The following is a 13,847-nucleotide window of genomic DNA, read 5'->3' on the forward strand; positions in this document are numbered from 1 at the left end:
TGGCTTCTAGTTAGCCTCTAGTTCCTGTTCTCTGTGCTCTCCTTTTTCAAGCACTTCGAAGAAACCAACTATTACAGAGCCCAGGCAGCTCCACTTGAAGCAACTCATTGCCCTATGGGTGAATGTGCATGGCACACCAAGCTAAAGCGGTTGTGGAAATTCAGAGTCAACATATCATAGCTAATGGCTTAGCACGTGGTACAAACAGAACCAAAGAAAAGGTATTTTCTCCTTCCTAGAGAAAATTTTTATAACATGGATCTGTTTTTTGTGTAATCTTGTTTTTCTGCATTTAGATCATTTAGTGTTAATTTACACTAAATGAACTAAATACAAAAAACAAAGAAAAAGATACATTAAAAACATGCTGTCAAACTTCATGGCTCATACATTACAATCCGCCAACCAACTGACAATTGTCTTATTATATATAAAGCTGCTTTATACTGGTAACAAATATTTGTTCATCTGGCCTAGAATTGTTTAGCTGTGCACCGGGGTTCTCTGCGATATCAGTCAGAGAATGGTCTTTCTTTAGGACAACTGCTACTGAACCCTTTTAACAGGAGATATCATCCATAGATTGAACCTGGGGTCTTCTGCCTTGAACTGTGGAATTCTTTTGATTTGGTTTGGTGTTGCACTCTCTGGCAGACAGTAAATAAACAAACGTGTGTATGTGTGTGACTGGTGTGTCAAGATTAGTGGATAGTTACTCGGTTTGGTAGTTCACAATTAATGCTGGCTTGACCTTGAGGAACTCACCTTCCCATCCCAACTGTGTTGAAAACAGATGGTTCTGCTTTCAGGTCTTTTCACAAGCTCTATTACTATCAAATTGCTGCATGAGCCAATGATGAGCTAGCTCACAATTATTGCAGTTGTACCACATCCACAACTCACTTTACATCATGCCTATAAACAAATAACATTTTCCCCACATTTGGATGGAATCTCTAGCCAACTTGCAGATTATCCTAGGAAAAATAGGGATGTCTGTCTGAGAATATTTTCTGACCATGAAAGGACCACACACAGGGTTCCATGTGGAATACACACTGGACCATCTTTGAAACATAAAAGACCATTTTTCTTCTATGCTCACAGACTGGTTTAATTAAATATAGGCACCAGGAATCAACATTTGGCTATTTCAACACTGAAATGCTATTGTACTATTAAAATACTAAGCTTTAGTGCATAACTATTTAATACATGCATTTGATTCATATTCTGCCTTCTGAATGTTATTGTATTTTCAGGATTAACTGTCACCTATCAATTAAAATTTTGTAATAGAATTATGTTACATAAGTAGACCCCTTATGATTATGGCATGTGTTTGTTGGATATTGGCAATGTCTCAGAAGAAAATTGCCAGGTAGGGAGGTAAATTTTGCCAGTGAATGAATGGCTACAGGCTGGTCAGGTCAAATCTTTTTCCTGTGACTCCAAGTACAATTTCAGAGAACTCCTGAAATTTAGCTGAGCTCATTCCTTTGAGGCAAACCAAAGAGTAAGAAACTTACTGGGTAAAATTAAACCATACTTAATTAATCACTCTTATTTTCAAAAAGCAAGCTGCACAAACCCTTGCAGTATTTGCAATTCTAACTACAGAAATTAGGTATGCAGAACTCTGAATTGAAGTATCCATCAATGATACTTTGAATTTTATAATGGTGATCATGCAGTCAGGACTAGCAAAGCCACTCATTCAGATCCACCCTCCCTGTACCTCAATATTTTTTCTTCAAAGCCATCATTAAAGTTTGCACCACAGTAGTAAAGATAAAAGTGTGCTTAGAGTAGAAATGTAATTTGTTTGTTCATTTGTTTAAAATGTATTCCACATTTTCACTGTTATAAACAAGGCCTCCCAAACTACTGTTTTATTTTGTATGTTTGATGTATTATTATAATTTGGGGCAAGATGCTTACATTCCTTTATTGAGAACCTGCCTGTTGATTTTGGGGGGGGGCATTGTGGGGGATTAGGTTATCTATATTGAATAACAATAAATAAAATAAATAAATACTACATGCAGCTGGTTGCCTCTTTTCCTGTAAGTTGTGGCCAAATTCATGCAAAAGTGATTCCAGAATAGAACGAGGGGGGAGGGGGGATCTGAGAGTGATGTACTAACTATTCTACACACCTCAGCATCCATATTCATTTATGATCTCAAGCTGATTGGAGGAAGTAAGCTGTGGAGAATTAGTAATGGAAATAAAATCATGGATAGACAAAGGATAAAGGAAGTGGGAAACAGAAGAAGACTTGAACTCTTCCCACTCTGTTTCATCAAACTGAAATTCTGAGAATTTCAGGGAACTTATCCTAAGAGTCCGTGATGCTCTTGTGTTTATTCAGTTAAAGAGTGGTCAAACAGTGTGAAATAATGTCCTTTCTTTCATTGTACAATCTCTCTTCTGCACTCTCCCTGGCTTCAATTAATTCCCAAAGGAAATAGTATGAGATAACATCTCCCACGGGCTTTTCCAGATCAGAAAGTGGGGCAGCCAGGCCATAAGGGGCAGATGTGAATCAGAAGAGCAATCACAATATGCTGGCTGGGAATTTTTGGGAGTTGAAGTCCACACATCTTCAAGTTGCTAAGGTTGAGAAAGACTGTTCTAAAGGGTTTGTTTCAAAAAACAGCACGAAAATCAACCCTTTGGCTGTCTTGCAATATGAAATCAATTAGAATGTTCCCTATTTTCTGTCTGTACATTCCATTTCCAACTTGAGGAATCATTCCTGGCATAGTCATTGCCTGTCTCTAGTCATTCTTAAGCAATTCACTTTTGGTCTTATCGAGCTTCTCAGTTGTCTTCTCAGCAAAACCTGTGCCTTAGAGAACCTAAGTTTCTCTCCTTTTTGTGTGTGTCTGTGTGTTAAATTTGGTTTGCCTCACATCTTCCTCAATATGAAAATATTCATATGAAGATACATGAGTATTTTCTGCACATTTGTCCTAATACAAATGTTGGACTCATTTTGTCTAATGAGTGTATTTTTACAAGCCCTTTTAGCTAATATAAAGCATTCTATAAAGTATTTGCACAAGAATATACATTTCAGTGCATACCTTATTCTAATACACAGATTTTTGAATGTGTATTTGACTGGAGAATTATATTGAACAGTTCTGGGAAGTGCACATTTCAAAGGAGTTCTTTGAAACTTTTTAAATTACTTTTAAAATATGAGTTTGTTCAAAAGTGAATCAGATGATGTTCTCCCCAGTTCCTACCTGGATCTTTTATCAGTCTGATTATACATTATATTTATCAGATTCAAAATAGCTGGAATTGTAAATCAAGGCCCAAGTGTTGATTATCCTAGAACTTCTAAGAAATGGGAGGTGGGAGCTAAAGGGAGATATAGGCAGACATACCAGGAAGTGGGAGCTATTTTATAGTTTATCTCTACATAATTCTCCTTTTCTTGGCTAATTGTCCTTCATCATTGAAAGAAAAAGAAGAGCAGGGAGAGATAAGAATGATTGTAAGATCACCTCCCCCTTCTCTTGACATATAGTACCCATGCCTTTTCTCTGCTTATAAAGCCTGGCATACATTCGGCCAGTTGATATAATAACTGTCACACATAACCAGGATATGAATGAGATTTCAGATCATTTTGTTTACTGTGAACTTTACCAGATGTGGCTTCAGACCTGGGCAGGGAGCAAACCAAAACCCCACTTTAGCCCACCAGTCTAACAGTAGTGATGCTGGGTGGGGTTCCACTGTGCCAGGTTCTAAACGTCATGGTGGAAACCACACAGCAACAGTGTTGATTGGCTGAGAAGGTGACTTCACTGTCCAGGCAGATGTAAAACCAAATCTGATGATACTCTTCCTGCTACTGATAGTTAGCATCACACCAATATAAACCCTAAACTGAGATGGAATTTTTATGAGCTCTTGCAAAAGCATATGTGTCTAAGTAAAAATAGACTGTGCAGCAAAGTCAAAAGGTCCAGAAATGAATTAGGCAGGATAAAGTTTGGATACCTGAGTTTATCCAAGAAGTCTATCAATGAGAAATTTTACACTATAAATGGAATTGGCTTTGAGATTAGCAGTTCAGGGAATTCAGGATGCATGCAAGGAGTCAGGGCTTCATTTCTAAAATTATAGGTGCTAGGACTTACACCTGTCTGACAGGTAAGGCCTCTGATATGGGAATCAGGGAGCTCTGACCTAAAGTAAGCCCCTAAGCAAAAGACAAGTATAAAGATGGGAAAATCTTCTGCTGGTAGGAGATGTTGCCACACAATTTGTATGTCCGTCTGAAAATGTAATGGCCTGCATCTCAAACAAGCCCATAAAACTAGCTCACGTGCCCCGGGGGGCTCTTATAAAATAGGTGCCTCCAATCTCTTCCCTCTACAACTACAACTCCTAGAATTCCCAGCCATAGTGTAGGGATTATTCTTTCCCATGGGTTAACAGAAAGGAGGCATCCTTGCCAATTCCTCGTCTCTTTTTTCTAAAGGTTCGGGGGACCTTCTGAGACAGTGAGACTCCATCAAGTTCTGCAGCAGAAGAGAAGAACTGACAAAAAATCATGTCCCCTTCCACCAGCAGGAGCAATCTGAGCTGCATTCTGGGAATATTCTCACCAGAAGAATGAAAACTTTGCACCCAATGTAACGCTGTACTTTTAAAAGCAACTTTTTCCATTAAAGTACATTGGGCAATTGACATATTTATTAAAACTCCCCAAATGTCTGTACACTATTTGAAGTGTTCTTTTTCAGTAATGTTTTGTTTGCTTGTTTGCTGTTTAGCCTGCCTGTCTGCCTGCCTGCCTGCCTGCCTGCCTGCCTGCCTGCCTTCCAAGGCCAATATAATTTTCTTATGCCAAATGTCCTGTATTATCTACAACCGATTAACATCATCCATTAATTAGATTAGAAAGTCAAGAACTGGGCTTGATGAGTTTTCTTTCCTCATCTGTAGAGTGTTAATTCACCTGGGGTTATTAACAGAACAACACTGCATAGAGGTAGGTCTTAGGAGCAAAGTCTGAAAGGGACTCATTAGGGGTCAAGGAGTTTTAGGAGTTTACAGGTTTTCAAAACTTTAAGTGTAATTGTAAAGGATGCTAAACAAGAACATAGCCTTTTTGGAAAACATCATTGCATTGAGTGTGCACGTTTCCTAAAGGATCATATACCTTCATTTGGAATAAAAGGGTAAGAAGACATTCTATTTAAAAAATAGCTAAAATTATTGTATCAACTTCATGTTGAAGATGAGAAGGAAAGAATCTAATAAAGAAATTGCCCTAATGTGGATCATAGGATCTTGCTGATATACAGTATATCTTCACCATGTTTCACATTTTTAACAAAAGGGCACTTTTACCCAGTCACCAGCACTCCCCCAAACCTTCAGAATCATTCTCACAATGATCCATGATGCCCTCACATCAGTTGCCCAGCACTTCCTCCAGTTGGAGGAATTCCAAAATTGGCTTCTGGACAGTTACACAGCAGCAACAACAATGTGGAATCACTGGCAGCAAGGCATTGATCTGGGTGCACCTCCAAACCTTATGTAGAAATGCCCAGAGTCTGTGAAACTATTGCATCCTTCACCTGCAGAATCCTGTAGCTGACTCAATATAACATTTGCTCCCTAATCAAGAGCAGAAGCACAGGATGATTCATCCCAGCCATGTGGCCTGAAAGATACTGAAGTGGAACATTTCAAGCAGTGTTACTTTTGCAAACTAATGATCAGTTTGTTCCTGATTTGTTAATTTCTGAACACCTTCTGTATTCTGTGGCTGGCTGATCTATCTCATGAAACCATCATGTGGCACAAGAGGAAGGAGGCTTTTGCTTAGCAAGATGTGTTCTTCTAGCCATGGTGCCTTCTAATTCATCATTTATTTACTCTATTAATTAACTATGGTATTTATGTACTGCTGACTCTGCAAGGATTCCTGGCAGTTTATAACATCTCCAGATAAAATCAGTAAAACAAATACATATAATGGTCAAAACAATGAAAGATTATCAATTACCATATCCATTATCCCAACAGTAATCTTAAACTGCCTTCCTTAATACCATCAGAGAAGGCAGCATCTGGGTCTCTTGGGGTAGTCTATTCCACAGGGATGGAGAAAAGACTGAATAACATTGTTTCCTCCTCCTCCTCTTCCTCTCTAAACTTCACAGTTCAGTTCATGATGAGCAAGCTTGATAGATTGGTTCTACCTGGAGGAGATGGTCCTGAAGCTACCTAGATGCCAAATCATAAAGCACATTATAATTCAAAACCAGCACATTGAGTCGTACTTGGAAGGCTACTAGAAACCAATGTAATGTCTAAATACTGGTGTTATATGATTATGACTGCTTAATAAACCACAGTCTGGGTATAGACGTCACACTAAAACAAAATGTGATTTGTGTTTAGTTGACGGTATTATATCAAGCTAGTCATTGTCATTTGCAAACAAAATACAATTAACTGGGTTAGCCTAACATGCTGTGTCATGTTGAATTGGGTGAAACCAGCCAGTTATGGCTTATTTGACTAAACATGAAACAAACACAAACGAACAAATGGTGACTTAGCTCAACAGGTGCACTCGCTTATTATTAGCTAATACAAAAGACAAATGGGCAAGGAAGAGTTCCAGTACACCTGCAAATAGGCATCAGTTTTAATCCAATTCAGAATTCTGTAGACAAACTGTTACAAATTATAAGTAAAGTGTGCTAAAGTTTAGATAAAAATATTCTTATCTGGACAAGATTATTTTAGCCTGCTACTTCCATAAACCCCAGATAATATGGCTAATTAACAAGGATTATAGGAACTATAGTAGGAAACACTTGGAGGTACCAGGTGCTTAACTTTAACAATGTAATGTCAATCTAAGATTATTTGATGACTTCCAGATATCTTGGATCTAGAGCTACTAGATCTGAACTGCAAAAGTCCTAGTAACTACAAGATGGCAGCAAGAGTTAGCGTGTTTTGTATCTCTTTGCTGCCATCTAGTGGTCAGCCAGGTTTTTTTCAGCTCCAATCTGATCTACTTGAACTATAATTTGCAAAGCTCGTGTTGTCTCGTGTCAGAAATGCAGGAACTGGAAAGGGGGAAATTATTACTCTAAATTTAAAAAATTAAAAACTTTAATAAAAGTATAGATTTATATAATTCTTGCCCAATGCCAGGCCACGTTGATGGCAAAAGTATTTCCGGCCAGCAGGTCATTCTGTGTGCATGTCGGTCCCAAGGGACACTGTAAAAGATGGATAGTTGTTTGAATAGCACCGCATTTGCAGTAAATATCCTTGTCCTCAGGGAGAAACCCGCATTTTTCCATAGGGTCTATAGTTCTAACCAAACCAGTGAGCAGTCTGTTTAAACATCTCCAAACTGTCCACTCCTCCTCCGAACCTCCAGGCAACTCCTCAAGCGGGAGTCTATCCATTCATAAAGATGTTTTGCTTGAGATATCCATCTTTTTAATCATTCTGTTTGAGGTGTGGTAACAATCTCCTTGGCGCAGTCTAAAAAGCTCCTTCTTGATTTCAATCTTTTTGTAGGAGGTACTTGGCCAAATAATGGGTGTGCCGGATCATGTAACACCTTTCCATATTCCACGTCTTGTGCCACACTCCTTCTAACACCTGGTAGGGCTATTCCTGCCAAGATATACAGTTTATCAAGTGGAGTGGGGTGCAGACATCCAGTAACGATATGACATGTATCACTAAGCACCCTATCCACATGTATAGAGTGCACAGACTGACCCCAAACAGGGCAGGTGTACTCTGCTGTCGAATAACACAATGTGAGTGCAGCCATTCGTAGAGTAACAGGGTGGGCACCCCAGATAGTTCCAGCCAACTTTCTGAGGAGATTATTACGGGTGGAGATCTTTTGCTTTAACTTGCAACAATGTCTTTTAAAGGTTAATGTTCGATCAATGTAACGCCAAGGTAACATGGTGTCTCACAATGTGCCAGACTCACTCCATCCCAGATAATATCAAGCCTACGTCTGGCCTGCCTGTTTTTGAGATGGAATGCACAGACATTAGTTTTTGATGGATTAAGTTTTAGTCCATTCTCATTATAGTATTCTGACATATTCTTAAGAGCCAGAGTAAGCCTAACTTCCACCTCCTAAAAGTTAGCTCCCTGAGCAGTAAGTGCCAGATCATCAGCATAGATGAAAGACAATGTATCAGGACCAACAGGCTGATCATCAGTATATACCGTATTTTTCCGACTATAAGACGATATTTTTTCTAAAATCCTTACCCTAAAAACTGAAGGGCGTCTTATTCAAGGAAGTCAGCCGAGAATCGTGCGGTTCCAAACTGCCCATACTTTGTTTCTGCAGAGAGGCTTCCTCCTATTGCTAGCCTCCAATCACGAGTGAAATAGCTTGTCTCCCAAACAGACTTCCTCCAATCACGAGCCTGATGTAACTGACATCAGCTGATGCTGAACAAACCAATTAGAGGAAGGCTGATTGCAGAGACAAGCTATCTGCAGTTTCACTCGTGCTTGAATGTAATCAGTTAAGCAAAAGAGCCTGGAAACAGAGCTGCAGAGAGACGGTTTGGACCTCCTCCCACCGAGTGTATCAGGTCAATGTTAACTTATTACTAAATAAAAATGTGTTCTGCACTATCTTTAAAATATTGATTTTTTAATTTTGGGCTGGAAAAGTGGGGGTCGTCTTGTACATGGGGGCATCTTATTGTCAGAAAAATACTATATATTAAATAACAGAGGGGCAAGAACGCTCCCCTGTGGAAGGCCGTGTTGCTGGCCCAGAATGCAGGCAATTTGCAAAGCTAGCCAGCTAGTATGTGGAATCCATATAAATAATTAGAAATAATCAGATTGACTTAATGTTAATTTCCCAACTCATTTGCAATACTCTATTTCGTGACAGTTCTGGGATTCCTTGTCATAAATTATATCTTGAAATTAAAATAGTTAGATAGTAATCAGTAACTCTCCAATTTAGAAAAATAACTCCTGCCATTAAAGCATTCTGAAAAGAATAAAACTGGACATTGTCCAGTTAATGTAACATTGAATAAAACACCTATTTATTGGAAGGCAAAGATTGTCTCCTGATTGTGAGATTGTTTCCTGAAAATCTCCATAACTTCCCCCATAACCCTTCCATACCTTAACTGGATGGTCTGTAGTACTCCACCTTGACTTTTTCAGGGCAAGTGATAGAAACACTTCCCAAAAAAGTTGGGCTTCAATTACCTAATTTTTATTTTCCAATAATGCTATTATGGGGCCTACTGTGGAGCCCAAATACATTTTTGGAAAGAAAATCTGTCTAGAGGCTGATACTTCACTTTGCAACATACTAGCTTTCATCCATAATTATTGCTTAATTAAAAGAGTCTTTTAAAAAGTAAAGATGGCACCAGGGGTCTTCCCAGCAGGAATATATTTCTTCTCCCTTTTTTACTTCATACTGCATCACTGGTGGCTTTGGCTGCATAAAGAATGTTTACCTCACTTGTAAAGACTTCGTTCATTTCAGTAGAAGAAGTAGGCCCTGAGACAAATGCTTTTGAAGAAATTGATATATTCATGAACAGAATGGGCATCCATGTAGAACTCAGAGTTCTACATTGGAGAGTATGAATATGGACTTACAGTTTTACAAAACTGTAATTTATATACCACATTCATTAAATGCTTCTGAAAGTTACATTCTGTGAATTAATAGATGCTCTTTGAAATTTCTGTTGAACTGTTGAAAGGGTCCTTCTGCACCCTTCCTCCCAAAGATAAATGGATGGATGGATGGACGGATGGACGGACAACCCTTTATTACAGTCAAGGGCTAGCCAGGACTTTTTTTCAAGATTCTTTATTGGACAGCCAAAGGTTTCCATTATGATTTTGTAAAACACAAGTCAGAAACATTCATTACTGGAATGTTGTTATATTTGTTTAAGGTTCCCATAAACAGTTTTAATAACATTCCATAAATCACCATTTTTTCCAGGACAGTATTATGCTTATTGATGGTTGAAGAACTGTCTTACATTGGAGTATAGTTGCAAACTGAAGCAACTACTGATAGGTGGTTATCCAGTTGCTAACCAAATGTACCCATTCATCAGAATGTTTTGTCTTTTAAATGTAAGAATTAGAAGTTCCAAAGAAGCTCTTGATATTTTTTTTACTGTTTCCTTCTTCCCTTATTATAATTCTTTGATGTGTTCCTGTTTGCTGAAAAGAACAGTCCCTTTTCATTGTGCAACTACTGTATCACATTCTAACGTTGTGAATTACTCTACATTCTTGAGCAATACATATTATCTAATAGGAATTCTCAGCAAATTAATATATGATTAAAGTTTCAACTGAATTGATCAGATCCGTTGGCAACTCTGTTTTGCCATAGAACATCCAGCTTCCTAGCAGGAAGCAGCTTACTGAAATGTAACTCAAGTAGACAAAGTTCAAGTCCCTTTCACATCATCCCTGTTCCCCAAATTTTCTAAGTGAGTTTCAAGCCTAACCATAGTCATTCTCACTGATGCTGATGTCAAAAAGCAGGGAACACCACATGAAGTGTTCAGTACACCCACCTGATTGATTACCAATAGAACTGGGTTCTTCAAACTGTGTTGTGTGAAATTCCATCAGAACGTGATAGGGATTTGTAAGAAACTAACGGCAATGAAACCAAAAGTTCACCCCAACAGAGCCAGTTTTCTACCACTAGAAGGTTGTCTTTTCATCAGAGTTTCTGTGGATTTTTTACTTAATTTTAATAAGTTACCTAAAGTTTGAAACTCCTGAAATAGAAGACTGCAGAAACAATCTGTGTTCCAGCCTCTCCTGTTCCAAAGACTGTTTTGTTGAACATGTGGTGCCTTTTAAAATACTGAAGTTTCACTCAAGGGACAGGGACTACAAAACTGCTTGGTGCCACCCCTCTACTCACCTTAAAACAGCACAGAAATACTAGTACCAAGTTACTTCTACAGAAGTGTCAAAAATTCAGGAGGTGGGAGACATTTCCTGCAGATGGGAAAGTGACCAGCCTTTGAGCTGCGGTGCTGTAACAGGATTCAGTGTGTTTCCTGATGAACCGCAGCTGGGCTAGAAAATAAATCGGTTCAGCTGCCAAACAGCAACTGTGTTGTGGCATCTCACAATGTGGAACGGATCCAGGAGGAGCACAAACACTGCATGTGAATATACTCCAAGTCTGCTAAGTTTCTGCTTTCATGAAGTTTACTCCAAATCCGGGAGAAGTTATAGGGATGGGTTAGGTAATCTAAGGCTCTCCAGATTCTAGGACTCCAACTCCAGTTGGCATGACCAATGATGACCAAGGACTGTGTGAGTTGCAGTTCAAAAGATCTGGTAGGTACCAACTTGCCTGCTGCAGTGATTTCAAGTGACACAAAAGAATAGTTTCTAGCTTCAAATGCATCCATGTGTACATGACCTAAACATCACATGAAAAAGTATGAATGTGTACATAAGCACAGTTTTATCTACACTGACCTAAAGCTTCATCCCTGGATTAAATGCTTCCTGCCTGGAGGTTTACTGGAATTCTACATAAGAATGTATAGTTGAAAACTGATACTTATTAAATCTGTGACCCAGAATTTCATTAGTGACAAGATCAGCTGCAAGATTAATATATGAAACTAGTGCCTTATTCTAAGTTAGACCACTAGCATTTTCTTTTCTAATGATGTTTGTTTTCTGCAGGATTTTTTTTTTTCAACTAGAGATAATTTTAAATAGGAAAAGAATACGGACCAAAGATTGAATGTGGGATTTTCTGCATGCAAAGCATGAACTTTACACCACTGAGTTCCTATATTTGCTGTACCATACAGAATGGGGAGCTAACGTGTTGTCATATTATCAAGGATGAAATCTGAGATTATCAAGCTTTGGAACAACATTTCCATAAATGAAGGCTCAAGAAAACCCAATGGCCCTGAATTACAACATCATGTTAATCACTTTGTACACAGATATACAGTAAGGCCAAAAGGTATCCTAGAAAGAAACAAGAGATTCCACCCATCTCACCATGTGCTAGTCAGAAAGAAGTGCTTGCACTCAAATGCACACTTGTAAAAGTGAATACAGAAGGGAGGTCACTCTCAAGATCCTCCATTTCCCTTTAGGAGGATCCTGGCATCATTTTCTCTTGTTGTTTTGGGTTTTGTTGTTGTTGTTTTAATATTCCTGAGGGATACTGTCTTAAGTTACTTAAAAGAATATATCAAACAGTCACAATAACATAACCAGAAATTTTGTAAAACAGATTAAACTGTATCATTATATTAAATGATGAGAAATTTGCTTAAGAGATAGAGTTAACTGTGATCTGCAAATAAGAACCAGAAGGATCATTAGTTGTTGATTCTCCCAAAGAAATTCCACAATGGAACCATGGAAACCATCACTGAAAAGGCCCTGTTTTAAATCTTTGCAGGCTTGTTACCAAATCTGCTGAAGGGGAATGGGAAAGCAGAAGAAGCCTCATTCAAATGTCACAAAATACAAATTGCAAGCATTTAACCAAGATGACTTTGGCAGTGATAGAAATATGAATATTGTGAAATGCCCCTTGATAAACTTCTGAAACTAGATAGTATTTTTAGAAGCTCATTCAGATTACTGCTGATTGCCCTAGCCATGTTGAAATGTTTAGCTGGGGAGGGATCTGGGGGTGGGATTTGACTGCTTTCTTCTTTGGGTAAGTGGCAATCCAGTCCCTGATGCCTTCAACATGCCTCACTTCTTTTCTGCTGATATATTTGGATACTCAAATGTTCAATCCAGCCAGGAGTGTCTAGGCATGTGGCTGAAGCATTCATAGAACAGCGCAATCATATAGCAACTCTCTGCAAAATATATGGGGATAGACATAAGAGACATAAGAGTCCAAGACATTGGACATATATGGATGGTTTATCTCACAAAGTGGATTAAAGTAACATTCAGTGTGTGAATTATGAAAATAACAAGTAAAATAGAACTTATAAAACACATTTTGGAACAAAGAAATCATTTTCCTCTGAAAGCCAAGAAAGATGGAATCATTTGCCCTTCACATAGAAAGCCATTCCAAAACATGTGGAGCTACCACAAAAAAAGATTGGTATGCCCCAGACTCCTAGAGGCACTTGCAGCGGGGGGAGGGTGTGTGTGTGTGTCAAAAAGGTCAAGATAACAATTTCAACCATGTGATCAAAGCTCCATCCCTTTTTTACATATCTTGTACCTGAGGTGCACATAAGAAGGGCTGTGGCTTAGAGCATGTGGTTGTGACTGCCATCTTAACTATTTTGAACCCCACTGTGTGCACCCTTGCTTCAGTCTATTGCTCACCAGTCTCCTAAAGTTTGTTTTTCAACAGTGAGCATCCATGAGACAAGGTCTTTCCTGGGCATGTCATTTTGTCATCTTGCAACAAAAAGTAGTGTATGCTATTTTATTCCTCCCTACTAATCACTTCTCCTTCCATGCCATCTCTTTTTTATTTTAAAGCAGAGGATAAGATCTATTTTCTTACAGATCCTTGATAAGTTGAAGCTGTTTTGGAAAGTCTGTTGATCTGTTTGCTTTCACCTAAAGAGTGGAACAGTGATGTCTTAATTTCTTTCATTTTTTTTCTTTTTTCTTTTAATGATTGAATTTGAGCTACCCAATTCTTTCTCCTGGGAACCGATGTCCAGACTAAATTACAGGAATCAACCAAATCATTGATCATGAGTCATTGATCCTGTTAATAAGGAGTCAGCAATACACTGCCCAGTGGTGCCAGGGCAGCC

Source organism: Python bivittatus, unplaced genomic scaffold, assembly GCF_059951505.1.
Source record: "Python bivittatus isolate LINGU-HERP-01145 unplaced genomic scaffold, Pbiv_v1 ctg000850_np1212, whole genome shotgun sequence".
NCBI classification, from domain to species: domain Eukaryota; kingdom Metazoa; phylum Chordata; class Lepidosauria; order Squamata; family Pythonidae; genus Python; species Python bivittatus.